Source organism: Schistocerca americana, chromosome 2, assembly GCF_021461395.2.
Source record: "Schistocerca americana isolate TAMUIC-IGC-003095 chromosome 2, iqSchAmer2.1, whole genome shotgun sequence".
Lineage (NCBI taxonomy): Eukaryota > Metazoa > Arthropoda > Insecta > Orthoptera > Acrididae > Schistocerca > Schistocerca americana.
Window position 1 is genome coordinate 703,054,539 of NC_060120.1, and position 20,614 is coordinate 703,075,152.

The 20,614-nt window shown below is 45.5% G+C and overlaps 1 protein-coding gene across 1 annotated transcript in view; it reads left to right on the top strand.

Moving 5' to 3' along the window:
* LOC124596359 (esterase FE4-like) overlaps positions 1-20,614 on the top strand; it is a 109,918-nt gene that overhangs the window by 47,752 nt on the left and 41,552 nt on the right. The window lies entirely within an intron of this gene.

Genomic DNA, 20,614 nt, shown 5'->3' on the forward strand with positions numbered 1-20,614 from the left:
GCTAAGCGAAGACAACGTTTTATACCCGCTAGCATTTGCGGAGCTCCATCTGAGGGCGTCGTGGGACAACGTCATTTTCTCTGATCAGAAGGTGTTTTCCACCAACAACGACGGTCCACGAATCGTTTACAGGCCGCAAGGGACTCGCCATCGACGCGAATATGTAACCACGACGAGAAGAAGTGGCCGGCTCTTTGTTCTGCTGGGGTTGGAATTCTGAGAGAGGGGCGGGAATTCTTCACAGGATAGAAGGAACTCTGTACATCGCGCAGTATGCCCACATATTGGAAAATGTGATGCTTCCGTCAGTGCGAATGCTGTGCGCAGAAGGGGGCGTCACATTGGAAGAGGACCATTCTCCCATTCACAAGTCTGCATTTCTTCAGCAGCGGCTCTCCACGATTGGCGTCAACGTCATGGACTGGCCGCCACGGGCGGCTGATATGAACTCCATGGAAAACATGTGGGCTGAGGTCGCCAGAACATTAACAGAGAACTGACCACGAAACCAACCAACTACTGCGGACGCTCTTTGGGACTGCGTCCTGGATGCCTGGGAGGAAGTTGCTTCTTCAGGCTGTTACGTCCGACGGCTTATACATTCTATGCCAAGACGCGTGATAGAAGCACAAAATAATGAAGGATTCTGGATAAAATATTAGAGTTCTTAAAATGTTTTGTTATGTCTTCTGTTTTGTCATTTTTCCTCATTGGGAGCTAGTGGAAGATCGCGTGGCAACAGAAAAGATACAATACGGGTTAGCTTTCCTTTGACTTGCCTTTAATTCAAGTGGGTTTCTTTTGAACACACAGTTTGTTAAGTATTCTATTTTGATTTGATTTACACCATGTCTACATACTTACAAACTAATCAGCGTAGATAGAGTCACAGTAGTTTTTGTTATTTCAGATACGTCTCTCTCTTCCCCTCCATCCATGAATACACCCTCCGTGCCCCACACAATACGCCAACGATTTCATATTATGTTTACTCGCCGCGCGGGATTAGCCGAGCGGTCTTGGGTGCTGCAGTCATGGACTGTGAGGCTAGTCCCGGCGGAGGTTCGAGACCTCCCTCGGGCATGGGTGTGTATGTTTGTCCTTAGGATAATTTAGGTTAAGTAGTGTGTAAAATTAGGGACTGATGACCTTAGCAGTTAAGTCCCATAAGATTTCACACACATTTGAACATTTATGTTTACTCGTTGTTAATATCGCTTCTATTCTCTCTCACACACTCTCGCTCTCTGACACTATCGACGCAAGTGCCCTTCTATTACACTCCCCCAAAACTTTGTAAACAAATATAACGGTTTCCAATGACGCTAGATTTGCTCTTTTAATTGCTGCTGTCTTTACTCACCACCTATGAAACCGTACTCTTTTATCTCCCATTCCCTATAACCCATTCTTCGTTCTGAGAACAGTCCTTCCTTATCTCTCAGTCCTAAGATAAAACGAACTGTGGCACACATTTAAGTAAGCAATACTTTGCAAGCATTTCACGCTTATATTTTGCACCTCTGCACTTCTATCCATTCCCAGATGCCGCCCTGCTTCCTGTTACGCGTTCCTTGGCATCTGCATCTACATCTAAATGAATACTCTGCAATTCATAATTATGTGCTTGGCAGGGGGTTCTGTGGTCTGGTGGATTAATCTTGTATTGATGTGTAAAACGTGTAGATTCACATCTCACGTCAGGCGTAGTTTTTTAACACACACAAGTAGCTCTCCATCACCCCTAGTAACGCCAAGTGCAGAACGCCAGTAAGCTCCGTAGTTCAATATCCGCAGTAAAGATAACATCCCTTCGCTGCTGACTGGGCATTCGTTTGAGCTGTGACAAATGGAGAAACCCCGTAAGGCAGAGACTCTGTCACCAGCAAGCCGTCGTAAACTAGAAAACGTATTTCATTTAATGAACCAATGGCCGTGTAAGTTCACAAGGCTCTTACTTTATTTGAAACTGAGACGTTGAAAATTGTGGTGCTGGACTGGGATTAGAATTCGATTTCACTATGTTCCCGAAGATTGCAAACTCTTCTAGGCGTCCTTGAAAGGCACCTATCTGGTTTCGAATCCTGATCAGCCCAAAATATTCATTATTTCATTTCAAGCCCTAGCATGTGCACTCCGAACTACTGGTGAAAAATAGTTGCATTTTCAACGTCTCTTCGTGCGTTGTCAGCTGTAACGTGTTCGTTTCAACTCACAGCCACATGATGAGCTTTTATCACAACATTACAAGATCAAACGTTTACTTACATCTTTTCAAGTTCAAACATTCCTCTCCATCCTACTGGTGAAAACGGATTTGGGTTTGACGTTGTGTTCGATGTGATCACCAACGACGACATGCTGTGGATTCAACTTCTAGCCAGAAGAGTATTTTCCATCATATCACTGAAAGTGCAAACATGCCATTCCTAGCTATTATTGGAAAAGAATTTCATAGTTACAGTTTCTCCATGACCACGTGTGCGGAGTTTGAATTCCATTCAGCACAGAACTTTACGTCGCCTGATGTCTAGCTAAACATGCACCCATCTCGCTACTGGTGAACCAACAATAGCTATTTATCGTCTGTTCCTGGCTAGAAAACGGCGGTGCTAGATGCTGGGTTCGAATTCCAGTCAGGCAAAAACAATTCTATCGTCAATTAAAGTTCCAGCATTTCGCTATTGGTGAAAACATTTTTGATATTTAACTTCTGATTTTACACTCCTGGAAATTGAAATAAGAACACCGTGAATTCATTGTCCCAGGAAGGGGAAACTTTATTGACACATTCCTGGGGTCAGATACATCACATGATCACACTGGCAGAACCACAGGCACATAGACACAGGCAACAGAGCATGCACAATGTCGGCACTAGTACAGTGTATATCCACCTTTCGCAGCAACGCAGGCTGCTATTCTCCCATGGAGACGATCGTAGAGATGCTGGATGTAGTCCTGTGGAACGGCTTGCCATGCCTTTTCCACCTGGCGCCTCAGTTGGAACAGCGTTCGTGCTGGACGTGCAGACCGCGTGAGACGACGCTTCATCCAGTCCCAAACATGCTCAATGGGGGACAGATCCGGAGATCTTGCTGGCCAGGGTAGTTGACTTACACCTTCTAGAGCACGTTGGGTGGCACGGGATACATGCGGACGTGCATTGTCCTGTTGGAACAGCAAGTTCCCTTGCCGGTCTAGGAATGGTAGAACGATGGGTTCGATGACGGTTTGGATGTACCGTGCACTATTCAATGTCCCCTCGACGATCACCAGTGGTGTACGGCCAGTGTAGGAGATCGCTCCCCACACCATGATGCCGGGTGTTGGCCCTGTGTGCCTCGGTCGTATGCAGTCCTGATTGTGGCGCTCACCTGCACGGCGCCAAACACGCATACGACTATCATTGGCACCAAGGCAGAAGCGACTCTCATCGCTGAAGACGACACGTCTCCATTCGTCCCTCCATTCACGCCTGTCGCGACACCACTGGAGGCGAGCTGCACGATGTTGGGGCGTGAGCGGAAGACGGCCTAACGGTGTACGGGACCGTAGCCCAGCTTCATGGAGACGGTTGCGAATGGTCCTCGCCGATACCCCAGGAGCAACAGTGTCCGTAATTTGCTGGGAAGTGGCGGTGCGGTCCCCTACGGCACTGCGTAGGATCCTACGGTCTTGGCGTGCATCCGTGCGTCGCTGCGGTCCGGTCCCAGGTCGACGGGCACGTGCACCTTCCGCCGACCACTGGCGACAACATCGATGTACTGTGGAGACCTCACGCCCCACGTGTTGAGCAATTCGGCGGTACGTCCACCCGGCCTCCCGCATGCCCACTATACGCCCTCGCTCAAAGTCCGTCAACTGCACATACGGTTCACGTCCACGCTGTCGCGGCATGCTACCAGTGTTAAAGACTGCGATGGAGCTCCGTATGCCACGGCAAACTGGCTGACACTGACGGCGGCGGTGCACAAATGCTGCGCAGCTAGCGCCATTCGACGGCCAACACCGCGGTTCCTGGTGTGTCCGCTGTGCCGTGCGTGTGATCATTGCTTGTACAGCCCTCTCGCAGTGTCCGGAGCAAGTATGGTGGGTCTGACACACCGGTGTCAATGTGTTCTTTTTTCCATTTCCAGGAGTGTATGTACAGTCGTGCTCAAACGTATCCGAACGACCTGAATTGCATTTCACCTGATTCTCCTTGGTACAGTCGTTTGACTATTGAGAATGGTTCCAACAAATCACCACTAGAACCCACTGCTCTGTATCGCAATAACTCAAGATGTAAAGTAATACCACGATACTACAAGTATCAGGGAACACCACATCACAGATAAGACTGTCTTTAAGGCTTGTAAGCTCACATTTATTGCAATAAATAACATACCTGAAATGTTAGCACTCTCATTATTACGTCAGATAGGTAATGCACGTAGTAACTTCGTCGTATTCATGATTTCCTCTTCAAAGTAACATACAATACTTGTTATTTAGCACAAAATGTCAATAAAAATTTACGTTATTCACGAGCAGCTAGTTGAGAATATGTATGAACTTCAAATAACACGACGGACCAACTCGTTCTGCATATGGATTCGAATCCAGGTCAATCAGGCTAAGCCGCGGTGGCCGTGCGGTTCTTGGCACTTCGGTCCGGAACCGCGTGACTGCTACGGTCCCAGGTTCGAATCCTGCCTCGGTCATGGCTAAGCCTCGGTGGCCGTGCGGTTCTAGGCACTTCGGTCCGGAACCGCGTGACTGCTACGGTCCCAGGTTCGAATCCTGCCTCGGTCATGGATGTGTGTGATGTCCTTAGGTTAGTTAGGTTAAAGTAGTTCTAGAGTCTAGAGACTGATGACCTCAGATGTTGAGTCCCATAGTGCTCATAGCCATTTGAACCAATCATGTAGGCTAAGATTTCGTGGCTGACGGAAATTAACAGTCATTCCTGACTAGGCATAAACAGAGTGATATACCTCATTTTTGGACAGTATCAGTTAGCAAATATCAACTTCAAACTACATAACGTAACATTTTTAACGGTCGCGAATTCCTACCCAGCATCTATTGTCCCTGTTAAAGAACTGCGAGAGATGTTAAATATTGCTACTTCACAATTAACGTACTTGAAATGCAGTGAGGTAAAGCATTGTGTTGGACAGGGATTCGAACCCAGAACCTAATCGAATTGTTATCGAAGCACAATTAACTTTGACATATCGGATTTTCTCAGCAATAGCTAGATGTATTAAATGAAATGACGAGACGAAACATTAATTTTTCCTTCCGAGGACTCCAACCCGGCACGTATCGCTGCTATACTCTAGAGAAAAGGAACGTTAAGTATGGGTTTGTTACGCCAGCAGCGACATGTGAGCATGTTTGAACTAGAACTAATATGACGAAGTGTTCAGTGGGGACTGAGAATCGAACTCCAAACATATCGTTGTTGACTACACACAAAGAGACGACAGTTACCGAATTTTTTCCACCAGCAGCTCGGAATAACATCCTTGAACTTACAGTGATCTCGCAAATAGTTCTGTGTCTCACTGGGAGTAAAAACGTCAGATATCGTTAGTGTTGACAACGATGAAAATGCATTAAAAATAAAAATTATTATCCACAAGCAGATAGGTGTTCTCATGCTAGAGCTTGCTAATACGTAGTGAAAAGTTTACTGCTGAACCAGGATTCCAACCCATTCATGCGTAGTATGTGGAGATGTTGAGAAATCTGCAGTTTTGAACAAACAACAAGTTGTAGTCGAGCTGTATTGACACGAAGGGATCAAATTCCGCGTTAAGGGCGGTCTGAGTTGCATTCCCAGTTAAGAACCAATTTTATCGACATACAGAAGCTCAAATAAAAGACGGAATAAGTGTCCTGTGACCATACACAGGGTTTGTTTCGTCACTAGAAACAAATAACTAGTATAAGAAAGGTTACTGGTGATAGAGTTTCTACATGTCGCCACTCCTTACTTTTTGTGGTTCCACCTAACGTCTACTTGGTAGAGAAGGAATATCATGTTTAATGTGTTTTCAGACCACAATGCCATTATATCTTCTTCTCTTGGCGTAACCGGAACAGAATAGAATCTGCCTCTCCCTATCAAAAAACATAGGCAGAAGTTGGAATCTAACCGAGACCATCATCATACGAAGCTATCATCAGTCCAACGGACCACCAACCCCTCTTCTCTACAACTCATTTCTCTGTCACAGCACCGTTGCGGCACACAAGATGAGAATTCTGACACACAGGCTCCCTGTAGTGGTTTGCAGGATGTTCAGTACATATATTTACTTGGTTGACCGAATCGCCATGAACTAGTTGCCTTGGCTACCCAGTGCATACATTCGACTCTATTTTGTAATCACCGAAACAAAATAACGTAACTGCCACCTACACAGAACTGCCAACAGTGTAGGATGCAGAAATTTAAGTAGGAAGTGTTTCTTTCCAATTGAGCTACTCTATTGCGCTATCTGCTGGTTGAAACCATCGTGCAGTGCAAAAGAAAAGCTGTAAATGTCTGTCTCTCAGGGGTCTAGATCCGGCCATATGCATTGTCTCTCAGCACTGTGGAATGCCGAAGTTCTGGACGAACTTTTGTTCACTTCCAGAGGTGCTGTAGCTGCGTCATAGCTAGTAGTGTAACGGTAAACGTCGCGTGTTCTATCATATTCGTTACTACATTTTTTTAAATGCAATTCTGCTGTCTGCTGAAGTTATCAATTTAATGGAACTTTGAACATAATTCTCTTCACTTCGCAACCCAAAATAGTCGCATGTGGAAAAAGGCTAACTTCTGCGTCATTTTGTTCTTTTCAGGTTTAATAGACGGCAGATGCGTCTCGAAGCTTTTATATTATGTATGGGGAGAGTGCATCGAGCCAAAATAGTCATAAAAGTATTTTCTACATTAGCTGTCGACTGGTAGTGGGATTTTATTCTTCTTCAAACCTTGTTAGACAGCTTTAACTCAGAACAAGTTTTCTACATGCATGTAATCAATAAACTGCATGTGCATTGTCAGACTGTTATAGATAACATCAGAGAATTCGCATATATCGTTGATGATTAATTTCTCTCTCATGTTTAGTATTGTTTTAACAACACTAAAAGAAACCTTATGAAAACTGTGCACTGTATTGTAAGAAATGAAATAAAACTACCGACGATAACCTTACGACGAATGTAAGTCTGTTTTAACAAAACTGAGTATCTGTACACAAGCGTGCCTCTATCTGCACGAATTAGCAAAATACTACTCACTTAGATTTCGATTGGGTCTGTGTTTAAATGGTATGCTGTGTCATACTCAACACGTATGCAAATGAGGCATTTCATAAATAAAGTTGCGTATCCCCAGAAACCCAAAATTTGCATGTGAGCAGCGGAAAGAGGCGTTACCTTTTGGGCAGCATTGTAAGTTTTTCACCATTGCACTTTGAGCTGAAATTATTTTCTTGCGATTTTCTACTCAATTTATTTCCTTCATATTTATCACCCTGGCATGGGAGTCTTAAGTGAAGAACATTATTGAATTTTGTATCGTTGACGGTCGATTCGATTTCTTCAGAGACGCTTGTATTGTATAGCAGTTTGGCAGTCAGAAAGCCGAGATCCACGACCATTAACACAACTTACTGAGTCGAGCTGCCAAGAGGATTTGATGTGTAAAAGTTTTCTTCTGATTTTGTTACAGAACATTTTCTGGGAATTCGCAGTTCCATAAAATAATACACAAAAAACGGCGCTGCCCCTACCACGGTTAGAACTGACGATTTTCTTAACCGTTTTTTTTTTACTTTTTTTGACGTTACCCCTTTTTTCCCTTTTTTTGTTATTTTAGACGCTACGCCCTTTTTATCATAACTTTGCGAAAATAAAGAAAGTAAAATTTTGACTTCAGGGAAGACTTTTTTTATTGTTATTTACTGTTTTTAATACATTCTTAATGTGGTTTTACTTTATACCACAACAAAAGTAAATGTATCTAGCACCGCATCGTGCTCTGAGAAAAAGACAACTATATCTCGGCACGTTCCTACACCGAGGTAAAGTATATGGGGAAAACGAAAAAAAAGTGCTTCATACAGGGTGCAGAAGTGTGTGTCGCTACTCTCCTTACGCTTCATCATCCAGGTACGTCTTCACGTGTATCATGTTATTCCACCGAGAATCGAACTTAGTCTCGTCAGCTCACTCAATGGGTATCTTCTCCTACCTGTTGATGATTCAGTTGCGTGGAGGGTCGCGTAGGGCACTCCGTAAGTAATTAGAAAAATACTGTTTGTATTTTGGGTTCCGTACGATCTTGCAATGTCATTCTTGTAGGTAGTTCCAAAAGTCGAATACATCTTTAGATCCTTCGTGAAATAAGTAGCGTACCGCATGCGCACGGATCCACATGACAGCGTTGGTCTTGGCGCGCGGGAAATACTGTTGATCCGGAAATAGTAGAAACCGAGGTGTAATGTGTTCCGGAGTCACTCGCAGAAAATACGACAAAATTTGTCGCACCAAGCGGCATACGTCTTCTGCAGCGCCACATGTGAGACGGTGTTCGTGTCTGGTATCCCGCAGTCAACGCAAAGAGGCGATTCCGCCATGTTTATCTTGTGGAGGCGTGATCGGGTGATCTGTTTACCATTGACTGTGATGTACCATGTGGATCGGACGGCTGTGTCCAGTGTAACCGCGTGAATCGTCTCCCACACCACCTTCCAATTAACCTGAGGGCTTTTGGTCTCCACGATGTTCGGTGGGCGCCTCCGCTGTAGGAAATGATATATATCCCGCGCCGACGCCTGTTTCGTCGGTGGTACTGCGATACGGACATAGCTGTGTTCAATGTAAAAGTTCCCGAAGTAGTAGAAGTGTGGGGGTATGTCTTGCGTCGTCATTGGGGGCATAAGGGAGGGCGGAGATAAGGATTCCAACAGCAAACTTGTCAAACTTTCCTGGTGGTGGCGCCACATCTTGAAGTGTGACCTGACATACAGGGCCACAGCTCTGTCGTGGACATGACTAGACCAAGATCTATCCTTTCTGGGGGAAGGGTCAGTGACTCATAACTGACTTTGAAGAGCATGCCTGTACTGACGTAGGCTCCGAATGCCGCTAATAGACGTCGAGCCATCAGTAACGGTATTGGAAGAACACGTGCTATGTTTGGAAGGCGCGATGCGAGGTAAACGTTGACGAAGTGTGTCCTTCGAAGAATGTCGAGGGTCCGCAGACGAAGGTTGAAGATCTGGACCCGAATTTGTTGTAATAAGCGGCGGTAGTTAAGAGCCGCAATGCGCCGTATGTCGTCGTGAAACTCTATTCCGAGACATTTGATAGTGCCACGAAGCTGTAGGGGTTCGACACACGCTGGGGTCAACCCGTCTCCTGTGGCCATGGCGACCGATTTGGTGACGTTGAGACAGCTACCGGAAGCCACACCGTACGTGGTAATCCAGTAGAGTGCTCTGTTGACATCGTCGCGATTGCGGAACACGAGAACCAGGTCGTCTGCGTATGCTGTACAGCGAAATGTGACGTCACGTAGGGTAAGACCGGAGAGGCGTTGACGGAGGCCACAGAGGAGCGGTTCCAGTGCCAGAGCATATAGTAACGTCGACAAGGGGCAGCCTTGACGCATGGAGCGGAAAATCGGGAGGGACTGCGAGAGGCGCCCGTTAACGAGCACTTTGGAAGTCGCTCCTCGGAGGAGGCGCATTAAGGCGTCTGTGAATTGCTGTGTATACTGCATGTGCTGGAGAACGGACGTTAGGTACGCGTGATCTACTCGATCAAAAGCTTGGCTAAAATCTAGTGATGCCAGCGCTCCCGGGATGCAGCGTGCCCTGGCTAGGGCTATTAAGTCACGGTATCGACACAGTGCTGTGTGGATGTTGTTGATACCTCCTAGGGAAGTCTGATCTGGCAAGATGACGTAAGGTAGGGTCGGTCGTAGACGGTTTGCTAATAGTCTAGTGAATATCTTCATGTCGCAGTTGACGAGTGTTAGCGGGCGGTAATCTTGTATTCGAGCCCCACCTTTAGGTTTGTGAACCGGTATAATTATTCCTTCTACGAAGGTCGCAGGGAGCGGCACCGCGGGGGACATATGCTCCCGACAGATGTGTGTTAACTTGGGAGCCAGTAAATACTGGAAAGTTCTATAAAACTCCACAGGGAGCCCGTCGGCGCCAGGAGACTTATTCGCCGCTCCTTTACCGATGGCGTCGATAGCTTCGTCCTCTGTAATGTCGTTCAATAATTCAGTTTGTAAATCCTGTGGGACAATGCCGTAAACCAGTTGTGAGACTGCTGTCACCGTCGTCGGGTCGGAACATCGAGCAGAATAAAGTCGTGCGTAATGGTCGATGAAGGCTGCAGCAACATCGCGTTGTGTGGTGTGATGACGGCCGTCCTCTGTGGTGATGGCATGTATCAGCGCCCGTCTTCGCAGTGTACGTTCTCAGATGACGTGGTACATGGTGGGTCGTTCGGTTGCGAGTCTGTCTTGTGTTCACGCTCGGACGATCGTCCCTTCGAGGTGTCGGCGCATATGGGCTACGATCTGTGCTTTCGCACGCAGAACTGTCAACTGTCGTTCCGGTGTGGGTGGCGAGGAGGCGCATTCGCGAAGGACGGTGAAATAAAAATTTAGCGTCTGCCGCCTCCAAGCAGCAGTCTCACGACCATTCGTAATAAAGGTTCGCCGTAGGGCCGGCTTGGCGCAGGTTAACCACCAACTAATCGACGGAGGATACGTTGGAAGGCGGCGGACGCACGAACTCCACGTGTCTTCGATGGCGCGTCGACAATCCGAAGAAGCGAGATGAGCAAGGTTTAATTTCCAGGGATGTCGGCTGCGCCACACCCGTTGGCGACGAAGGGTGACGGCACATATATAGGCCTCGTGATCAGCAAAGGCTACTGGCAACACCTCCGCATCACTCACTGTTGCCGCGAGAGAACGGGAGACGTAAATCCTATCGATGCGACTAGACGAGTGACTCGAGAAATGGGTGTATCCCGGTCTATTTCCTCGGACAAGTTCCCATGTATCTACCAGCTGGAGATCGCCGATGAGTGTCCCAAGTTCGGGGCACGGTGAATGGCGTGGCAGCTGATCTTTAGGTGCTTGTGTGCAATTGAAATCGCCCCCTAATATCAAGTCATCGTGCCTGCCCTGAAAAACCGGTGCTATTCCATCCGCGTAGAAGAGCGATCGGTCACAACGGCGATTCGTTCCGGAAGGGGCGTACACATTGATAAACCGGACGCCATGCACCGTTACGGCCATTCCTCTAACGTCGGGGAGATAACGGACCTCGTCCGCCTCGAGGCCCTCTCTGAGGAGAATTGCGACTCCACTGTTAGTTGGCGAGGCGTGGGACACATGAGCCGTATAACCATACATACCCGGGACATCGGTGACGAAGACTTCTTGGAGAAAGACAATGTCAACGTCTGCTGCATTGAGCATGTCTTGGAGCATCGACAACTTCGTACGTGTCCGAATGGTGTTAATGTTGATGGTCGCTAAGCGATAGGTCTGTAGATCGGCTCCTGCTGTGGGGGCCGCCGTCAGTGTCGCCGTAAAAGGCGAGGCCTGTGATCTGCTGGCCGCGTCCGCGCCGGCATCTGTTGCTACTCGGGAGGGGCCGAGGTGTGGGAGGAGAGACCCCTCTCCTCATCCACTACAGCGGCCGTAGAATCGTCTTCAATGTCATCCGCCCAAGGTCCGTAAATTAACGGTGGATGCGGTAGAACACTTGTGGGCTTTGTGACTAAGGGTGAATCCGCAGTTGTTTCCGGTTGTGTACTAACGACGGGCGCTGTGCTGGCCATCCGTTTGTCCGAGAGAGCGGAATCGGGTTTGTCAAAATCAGACAAAGTGAGAGGTGAGGGCGATCTCGCGTCATCCATTTTCCTCGTCGTTTCGTCGGCCGTCCGGTCGTCAACTGGAGAAGACGTCCGCTGGAGGCAATCGTCTGAGGGTGTGCGACGTCGCTTTTTATGTTTTCTCGGTGACCTTTGTTTGCGGACGTGGGTTTCTGTGTCCGAAAGAGTTTGTGGTTCCCGTATAGCATCCCCCTCAGGTAGAAAGGCAGAGGTCGGTACAACCCTAGCGTCGAGTTCCATTCTCTCGTCCGAATCTTCATGTGAGGTCGGTGGGCGGCTGTCTTCAACCTCTGCAGACACCGTAATGGTGTTGGTCAATCCAGGACCGGCGACAGGTCCGCATTCTAACGCTTCCTGATTTCCGGAGGGGGGGGAGGGTTGTCGTCTGTCATGACGGTCGATCGTGTCACCTCTGCGTAATTGAGGGGGAGGGCCGTGAGCCTAGGAGGTGGTGTCGTGTCATGCAATGGAAGTTGTGTAACCCGACGTTGAATACACGCCGAGCGCAAATTACCCTCCTGGCCGCAACCAGAACAAGTACGAGGTTGTCCGTCGTACATTACTATTGCTCGACAGCCACCTATGACTAAGTAGGACGGCACATGTTTCTTTCATTCAATTTTCACTTGTCGGACGCCGTTGAGGACCTGGTACGACTCGAAGGTGTTCCATTTTTCGGCCACGTGGCTAATTACCGTCCCATAAGGGCGGAAAGCTGAGGTAACGACGTCCGGTGGTACTTCGAAAGGGAGTTCGAAGACTCTTAGTGTGCGTAATCCTAGTCCAGCATGGTCAACAGTAACCTCTCCGATGTGACCATCGGAGTGTTTGAACTTGAGAATGTTCGCGCATCTGTTCACAACTGCGTGACATAACTCGTCATCGACCATCTTGACGTAAACGACGCTACTTGTGATGGATAGGTGGATACCGATGATGTGCTGAGTTGGTATTTGAACTTCGTCACGGATGAATCGTTCGACTTCAAAGGCTCGTGGTCGTGCGTAGTCGGGCTGGAAGCTGACCTTGATGGTAGCTTTTCTGTACGAATGAGCCATGGCGACTCAGTGTTAACGGACGCGAGTATTAGCTGCGGCGAGGAAGTAAACAAACTAGGCGCGCTCGCGACTCTGCGGACGGGACGTAAACAAGACGCCCTCGCCGCTCACCGGCCGAAAGCAGACTGAGACCACGAGACACGGGCGGTACCACGGGGCTACGGACACGCTGCTGCCAGCACACCACTCTCGTCATGGTATTGGTCGCTCAGCCTCATAACGCATCGTGAAAGATATTAAAAGTGGTCACTAATGTGAAGAATAGCATTTCTTTAGCCAAAAAATTGAAATTTCTCTTTCAGTGTCTTAGTTTACGTGAGGATTATATACCACGAGTCATTCAAATGGAAAGGGAATATCAAGTGAATTTAGCGAGTCAGTTCAATACCATACGCGGAAGTGATTGCACTGTCACAGTGTTGCCAAATGTTTGTGACGATGTTGCCAATTCTCAGCTGTGCTAGGAACAGCACTGTAGCGTTATAGGAGGAGAATCCTGTGCTCGTGTCATAGAAGGATACGGAGAGGAGTCGCGGGATTTGGTTAATATGAAGCGTTTTCTCCTACCAGCTGTGTCAAACATTCAGGTGTGTAATCTTCCATCACGATTACAGTTTCCCATAAAATATATACGAATAAGACACTTACCTTGTCACTCTGTTACAAAAGATTATTTCAGTACAATAAAAAGTCTTTGGAAATCAATTTTACCAACCTGTCACGAAAAGAAAGCTAACCAACACTTTGCACCTCGAAATCGATTGCATCTATGTGCAGTCTTGTGATCATACAAGTAGAATTTCATGAATTGCACGAGAATGTAGAAAAATGTTGGTGCGAATGGAAGCTGTAAGAAACACAGTTATCTAATTATTCTGTACCACGTAATAATCAATTCGTTTGATAATCCAGAAGAGAAGAAACTAAAAATTATGCTCATTAAGACAGAAACTAAAGTGGAGATGCGGGCACTGCGCAGATCTGCGCTTTTTCATCTTCAGATCTACACATATAATGTACACTAACCAGCGTATTCATTGCTTTCGTAATGTTTCCCTCTTGTTTAGTCTTCTTATGATGAACTGGATCCACACCCATGAGTCTGATTCTTTCTTTGTATCCTTCCATCTACTATCTTAGTGTGTTATAGTTCGGTGTTCAAAAAGCAAAATATTATGCCTGCTCCCACGAGGTATTAAAATGGGGTCGCAAAAAGGCTAACGAATTATAATCAAAATACAGTGAGACGCCAATTTGTCTGTCGTCATGGTGTTAAGTGGACAGAAATAGATGGGTGTTATTGTCGTCTCTTCTTATTGAGATTTTCATATTACCCTGACACAAGACGCCGAGATAAATGTATATATTCCCAGTGACGAAACATCCCACATTCCATTCATCCCGATGAAAATAACTGTAAACAGGTTATATGCCTACTTGCTTATTATCGCGTTCCCGATGCTTTCCTCAAAAAATTAATACAAAAATAAAGAGAGAGAGAGAGACAGAGAGAGATGACAGAAATGTATTTCAAATATCAGCTCAGTGACGCTATGTTCATCTCGTGATGTAAAGCAAGGATAGTTGATAGGTAATATCTCGTTCTACTAGCGATATGTATGGCTACAGGGTTCTTTGTTTTCTCTATGCAAACAACTAGAACAGAATTCAGTCACAAAGTGGTAAGAACACCTACTCAGTGCGCCAATTAAACAGTCAGCCATTCTGAGTTATTTTGTTAATCGTCTGTAATGCAGTTAACATCCTTGATTGTTGATTTGTAATTACTACCATTGTTATTGTTATTCGTCACCCACAACAGCTTTCCTATCACTCATTGCCGCCGATGCACGTAACGATATATGCGAATTCTCTGATGTTATCTATAACAGTCTGACAATGCACATGCAGTTTATTGGTTACATGCATGTAGAAAACTTGTTCTGAGTTAAAGCTGTCAAACAAAGTTTGAAGAAGAATAAACTGCCACTACCAGACATCTAATGTAGAAAATACTTTTCTGACTAATTTGGCTCGATGCACTCTCCCCATACATAATATAAAAGCTTCGTCTATTAAACCTGAAAAGAACAAAATGACGCAGAAGTTAGCCTTTTTTCCACATGCGACTATTTTGGGTTGCGAAGTGAAGTGAACTATGTTCAAAATTCCATTAAATTGATAACTTCAGCAGACAGCAGAACTGCATTTAAAAAAATGTAGTAACGAATATAAAAGAACACGCGACGTCTTATCAACAGCGCGCGACGTTTACCGTAACGCTACTAGCTATGACGTAGTTACAGTACCTCTGGAAGTGAACAACAGTTCCTCCAGAACTTCGGCATTCCTCAGTGCTGAGAGACAATGCATATGGCCGGAACTAGACCCCTGAGAGACAGACATTTACAGCTTTTCTTTTGCACTGCACGATGGTTTCAACCAACAGATAGCGCAATAGAGTAGCTCAATTGGAAAGGAACACTTCCTATTTAAATTTCTGCATCCTACACAGTTGGCAGTTCTGCGTAGGTGGTAGTTACGTTATTTTATTTCAGTGATTACAAAATAGAGTCGAGTGTATGCACTGGGTAGCCAAGGCAACTAGTTCATGGCGATTCGGTCAACCAAGTAAATGAATGTACTGAACATCCTGCAAACCACTACAGGGAGCCTGTGTGTCAGATTTCTCATCTTGTGTGCCGCAACGGTGCTATGACATAGAAATGAGAAGTAGAGAAGAGGGGTTGGTGGTCTGTTGGACTGATGATAGCTTCGTATGATGATAGTCTCGGTTCGATTCCAACTTCTGCCAATGTTTTTTGATAGGGAGAGGCAGATTCTATTCTGTTCCGGTTACGCCAAGAGAAGAAGGTATAATGGCATTGTGGTCTGAAAATCACATTAAACATGATATTCCTTCTCTACCAAGTAGACGTTAGGTGGAACCACAATAAAGTAAGGAGTGGCGACATGTAGAAACTCTATCACCAGTAACCTTTCTTATACTAGTTATTTGTTTCTAGTGACGAAACAAACCCTGTGTATGGTCACAGGACACTTATTCCGTCTTTTATTTGAGCTTCTGTATGTCGATAAAATTGGTTCTTAACTGGGAATGCAACTCAGACCGCCCTTAACGCGGAATTTGATCCCTTCGTGACAATACAGCTCGACTACAACTTGTTGTTTGTTCAAAACTGCAGATTCCTCAACATCTCCACATACTGCGCATGAATGGGTTGGAATCCTGGTCAAGCACTAAACTTTTCACTACGTATTATCAAGCTCTAGCATGAGAACACCTATCTGCTTGTGGATAATAGTTTTTATTTTTAATGCATTTTCATCGTTGTCAACACTAACGATATCTGACGTTTTTACTCCCAGTGAGACACAGAACTATTTGCGAGATCACTGTAAGTTCAAGGATGTTATTCCGAGCTGCTGGCGGAGAAAAATTCGGTAACTGTCGTCTCTTTGTGTGTAGTCAACAACGATATGTTTGGGGTTCGATTCTCAGTCACCACTGAACACTTCGTCATATTATTTCTAGTTCAAACATCCTCACATGTCGCTGCTGGTGTAACAAACCCATACTTAACGTTCCTTTTCTCTAGAGTATAACAGCGATACGTGCCGGGTTGGAGTCCTGGGAAGGAAAAAATTAATGTTTCGTCTCGTCATTTCAGTTAATGTGACTAGCTACTCCCGAGAAAATCCGATATGTCAAAGTTGATTGTGCTTCGATAAAAATCCGAGTAGGTTCTGGGTTAGAATCCCTGTCCAACACAAAGCTTTACCTCACTGCATTTCAAGTAAGTTACTTGTGAAGAAGCAGTATTTAACATCTCCCGTAGTTCATTAACAGGGACAATAGATGCTGGGTAGGAATTCGCGACCGTTAAAAATGTTTACGTTATATAATTTAAAGTTGATATTTGTTAACTGATACTGTCTAAAATTTAAGTATATCACTCTCTTTATGCCTAGCTAGGAATGACTGTTTATTTCCATCAGTCACGAAATGACCTGGGTTTGAATCCATATGCAGAACGAGTCGGTTCGTCGTGTCATTTGAAGTTCCTACATATTCTCAACTAGCTGCTCGTGAATAACGTTAATTTTTAATGACATTTTGTGTTAAATAACAAATATGGTATGTTACTTTGAAGAGTAAATCATGAATACGACGATCTTACTACGTGCATTACCTATCTGACGTAATAAGGAGAGTGCTAAAATTTCAGGTATGTCAGTTGTTGCAATAAATGCGAGCTTACAAGCCTTAAGGACAGTCTTATCTGTGATGAGGTGTTCCGTGATACTTGTAGTATCGTGGTATTACTTTACATCCTGAGTTATTTCTATTGGTGACTTGTTGGAACCATTTTCAATAATCAAACGACTGTATCTAGGAGCGATAAGAGGAACTTCTAGACAGCTGCGTTATGTGGGTTGCATGGGAATTAGGCGAAATGCAATCCAGATCGTTCGGATACTTTTGAGCATGACTGTACTTCGTTAACAATCCGATTAGGTGCTGGGTTCGCATCCCTGTCACAAGCTTTATATGATGGCATTTCAATTTTAAACATGAGCATACCTTGTTCCTTGTGAATGACACCATACTAAACGTCGATGGAGGTAGTTCCCAGGACGGTAACTATTATGACAGGATTCCCAGTTCAGTACAAACATTTTCGTCATTTATTTTCAGGATCTGAATTGATAACTGATACTGGTGCAAACGTCTATACTTCACGTCTCTTTATGCTTAGTGATCCGGTCTCAATAAGGCACAAACAAAGCTTAGCTTAGTTAGAAATGGCTGTAGGTGCTGGGTTTGAATCCAGGTCGAGAACGACGACGTTGGTCATGTCATTTAAAGTTCAAGTTTGTGTACACGTAGCTGTTGATGTGTTACGAGAACAATGATATTACTGGTGATTCGCTGCTAATGTTGAGATTTCCTTAGAGTGCTTGTTGCCGTTAATCGCGTTTTTCTACTGGTTCGTCCAATATCCAGTTTCCAGAGCCGCTCGCCGTTGAGTGACCTTCAGCATTGTTGGAAAACCTTTTAGAGAGCGAAAAACTTTTTTCCAATTGCCGTACAACTTTATAACTCCTTATATTGTCTCAAGTATTTAATTTTGACTAAGGATTACTGTACGATATATGTAAAATAATCCGTTTTCTCAGAACTTTTGGAATGTCACTTGTTGTGATTAAGGTTAGTTTATGAGTGTTACGGAGTGTTTCATCGCTAAGAACGTGTTTTCTAATATGTTTTGTATGACGATATTAGTTGACGCTTAAACTGACTGCTATAAGGACCTTTGGTTTCTTAGTAGTCTCTTGCAGTACCCGTTGTGTGTAGTCAAACGACTGTACCCCACAGGGTTTTGGTGTTTAGAGGACCTGCAACACAGCTACGTTATGTTGGTTGTATTCGGCAGTGACCCACTTTTTTTGCTGTCAAGTGTACATTATATATGTAGAATTGTTATTTATTGAGCAGCAAAATAGTTCAAATGGCCCCGAGCACTAAGGGACTTAACTTCTGAGGTCATCAGTCCCCTAGAACTAAGAAGTACTCAACTCTAACTAACCTAAGGACATCACACACATCCATGCCCGAGGCAGGATTCTAACCTGCGACCATAGCGGTCACGAGGTTCCAGCCTGTATCGCCTAGAACCGCTCGGCCACTGCAGCCGGCGTCTAGTAATTACAACACAGTTGCATTGAGCAGCACGGCTGGCTTGTTGTGCATAAGGGTTTCTTTGTTCTCCACCATGGTAGATTATCTGCCGTTTTCTTTGTCCCCTGTTGCCAGTGTGTGAAGCTGTTTACTGTTAGTTTAAGCAGTGTTCTGTTAAGGCAACCTTGCCTCATGTGTTATCATGAGTCCTATGATTTATGAAAGTAGCATTTATTCCGTTTGTTCCTCTGGTGCTTGTTAAACTTACTTTGCGCATTAGCTTTGAATCTCATACTGTTCAGTTCGATTGGCATGTTGCACAGCAGGATATCGATTACTCAAATCTTCATTATCAGCGACCTCATTGTATGCCTTAGTTAGCGCTTTGACAGACGTAGAACAGAATTGTTAATACTTTAGTTAACAGTGATTATTTTTGTAAGGCCATACTTTAGATTCATATTGCTTGCCGTTTATTTTACTTTGTGGACTAGTCCTTTACCTACTAATTACACAGTCGGGAAAAAATCGCAATATCAAAACAAAATTAATACAGAGAAATGAAATGTCGGTAATACATTTGTCTAGGTAACATATTTGAGTGACCAAACCGCAAAATCACAGGTTAATGTAAGCACGAGGTAAGCCATTGCAAAAGGCGAAATGCTGTTACATTAATAACACGTGTAACAACCAGAATGTTGCATGCAAGCATGCAGACGTGCATGCATTGTGTTGTATGTTGTACAGGTGCTGCATGTCACTTTGTGGGAAGGAATTCCACGCTTGTTTCACTTGCTCGTTCAGTACAGAGACGAATATGCTGTTTCTGTATGACGCTGGAGTTGTAGTCCGATGATGTCCCATATATGCACGATTGTAGACAGCTCTGGTGGTCGAGCAAGTCAAGACAATGCGTCGACGCTGTGTTGCGCATATTGGGTTACAGCAGCGGTACGTGGGCGAGCGTTATCCTGTTGGAATACATCCCCATGGATGGCAGCACAACAGGTGTAATCACCAAACTGATATACGATTTCACAGTCAGAGTGGGTGGGATAACGGCGGGAGTGCTGCTGCTGTCATTCTAAATCGCAGCCCTGACAATAAACCCACGTGTGGGTCCCGTGTGCCTAACACGCAGACAGACTGGTTGCAGGCCCTCAAGCGGCCTCGTTGTAACCAATACAGTTCCAGCACTGGCACCGGCGTAGAACAAGCTTTTATCATGGAACACAAAAGACATCCACCCTGTCCTCCTGTGAGCTCTCGCTTGACAGCACTGAAGACGGTATGGCGGTGGTTAGGGGTCAGTAGAATGCACGTTACAAGGCGTCTGGCTCGAAGTTGTCACTGAAGTAACAGATTTGTAACAGTTTGTTGTGTCACTCTGGTGCCAACTTCTGCTCAAATTACTGCTGCAGACGCAGTACGATCCGCCAAAGCCATATGCCGAGTGCGATGGTCTTCACTCTCTATAGCCCCACGTGGCCTCCCGGAGCCCGGTGTTCTTGTGACCGTACGTTCTCGTTACCACAGCTGCCAGCTGTCGTGTTCAGTGACCACATTCCTGCCAAGTTTTCCTGCAATATCGCAAAAGGTACTTACAGTATCGCATAGTCCTATTACACTGCTTTGTTAGAACATGGTAAGGTGTTGATAAAGGAGTTCTTGTCGCCTTAAAGGCATTCTTGACTAAAATCAACCTACCATGTCCATTCTCAAATGGTTCAAATGGCTCTGAGCACTAAGGGACTTAACTTCTGAGGTCATCAGTCCCCTAGTACTGAGAACTACTTAAACCTAACTAACCTAAGGACATCACACACATCAATGCCCGAGGCAGGATTTCAACCTGCGACCGTAGCGGTCACGCGGTTCCAAACTGCAGCGCCTAGAACCGCTCGGCCACCCCGGTCGGCCGCCCATTCTCAGA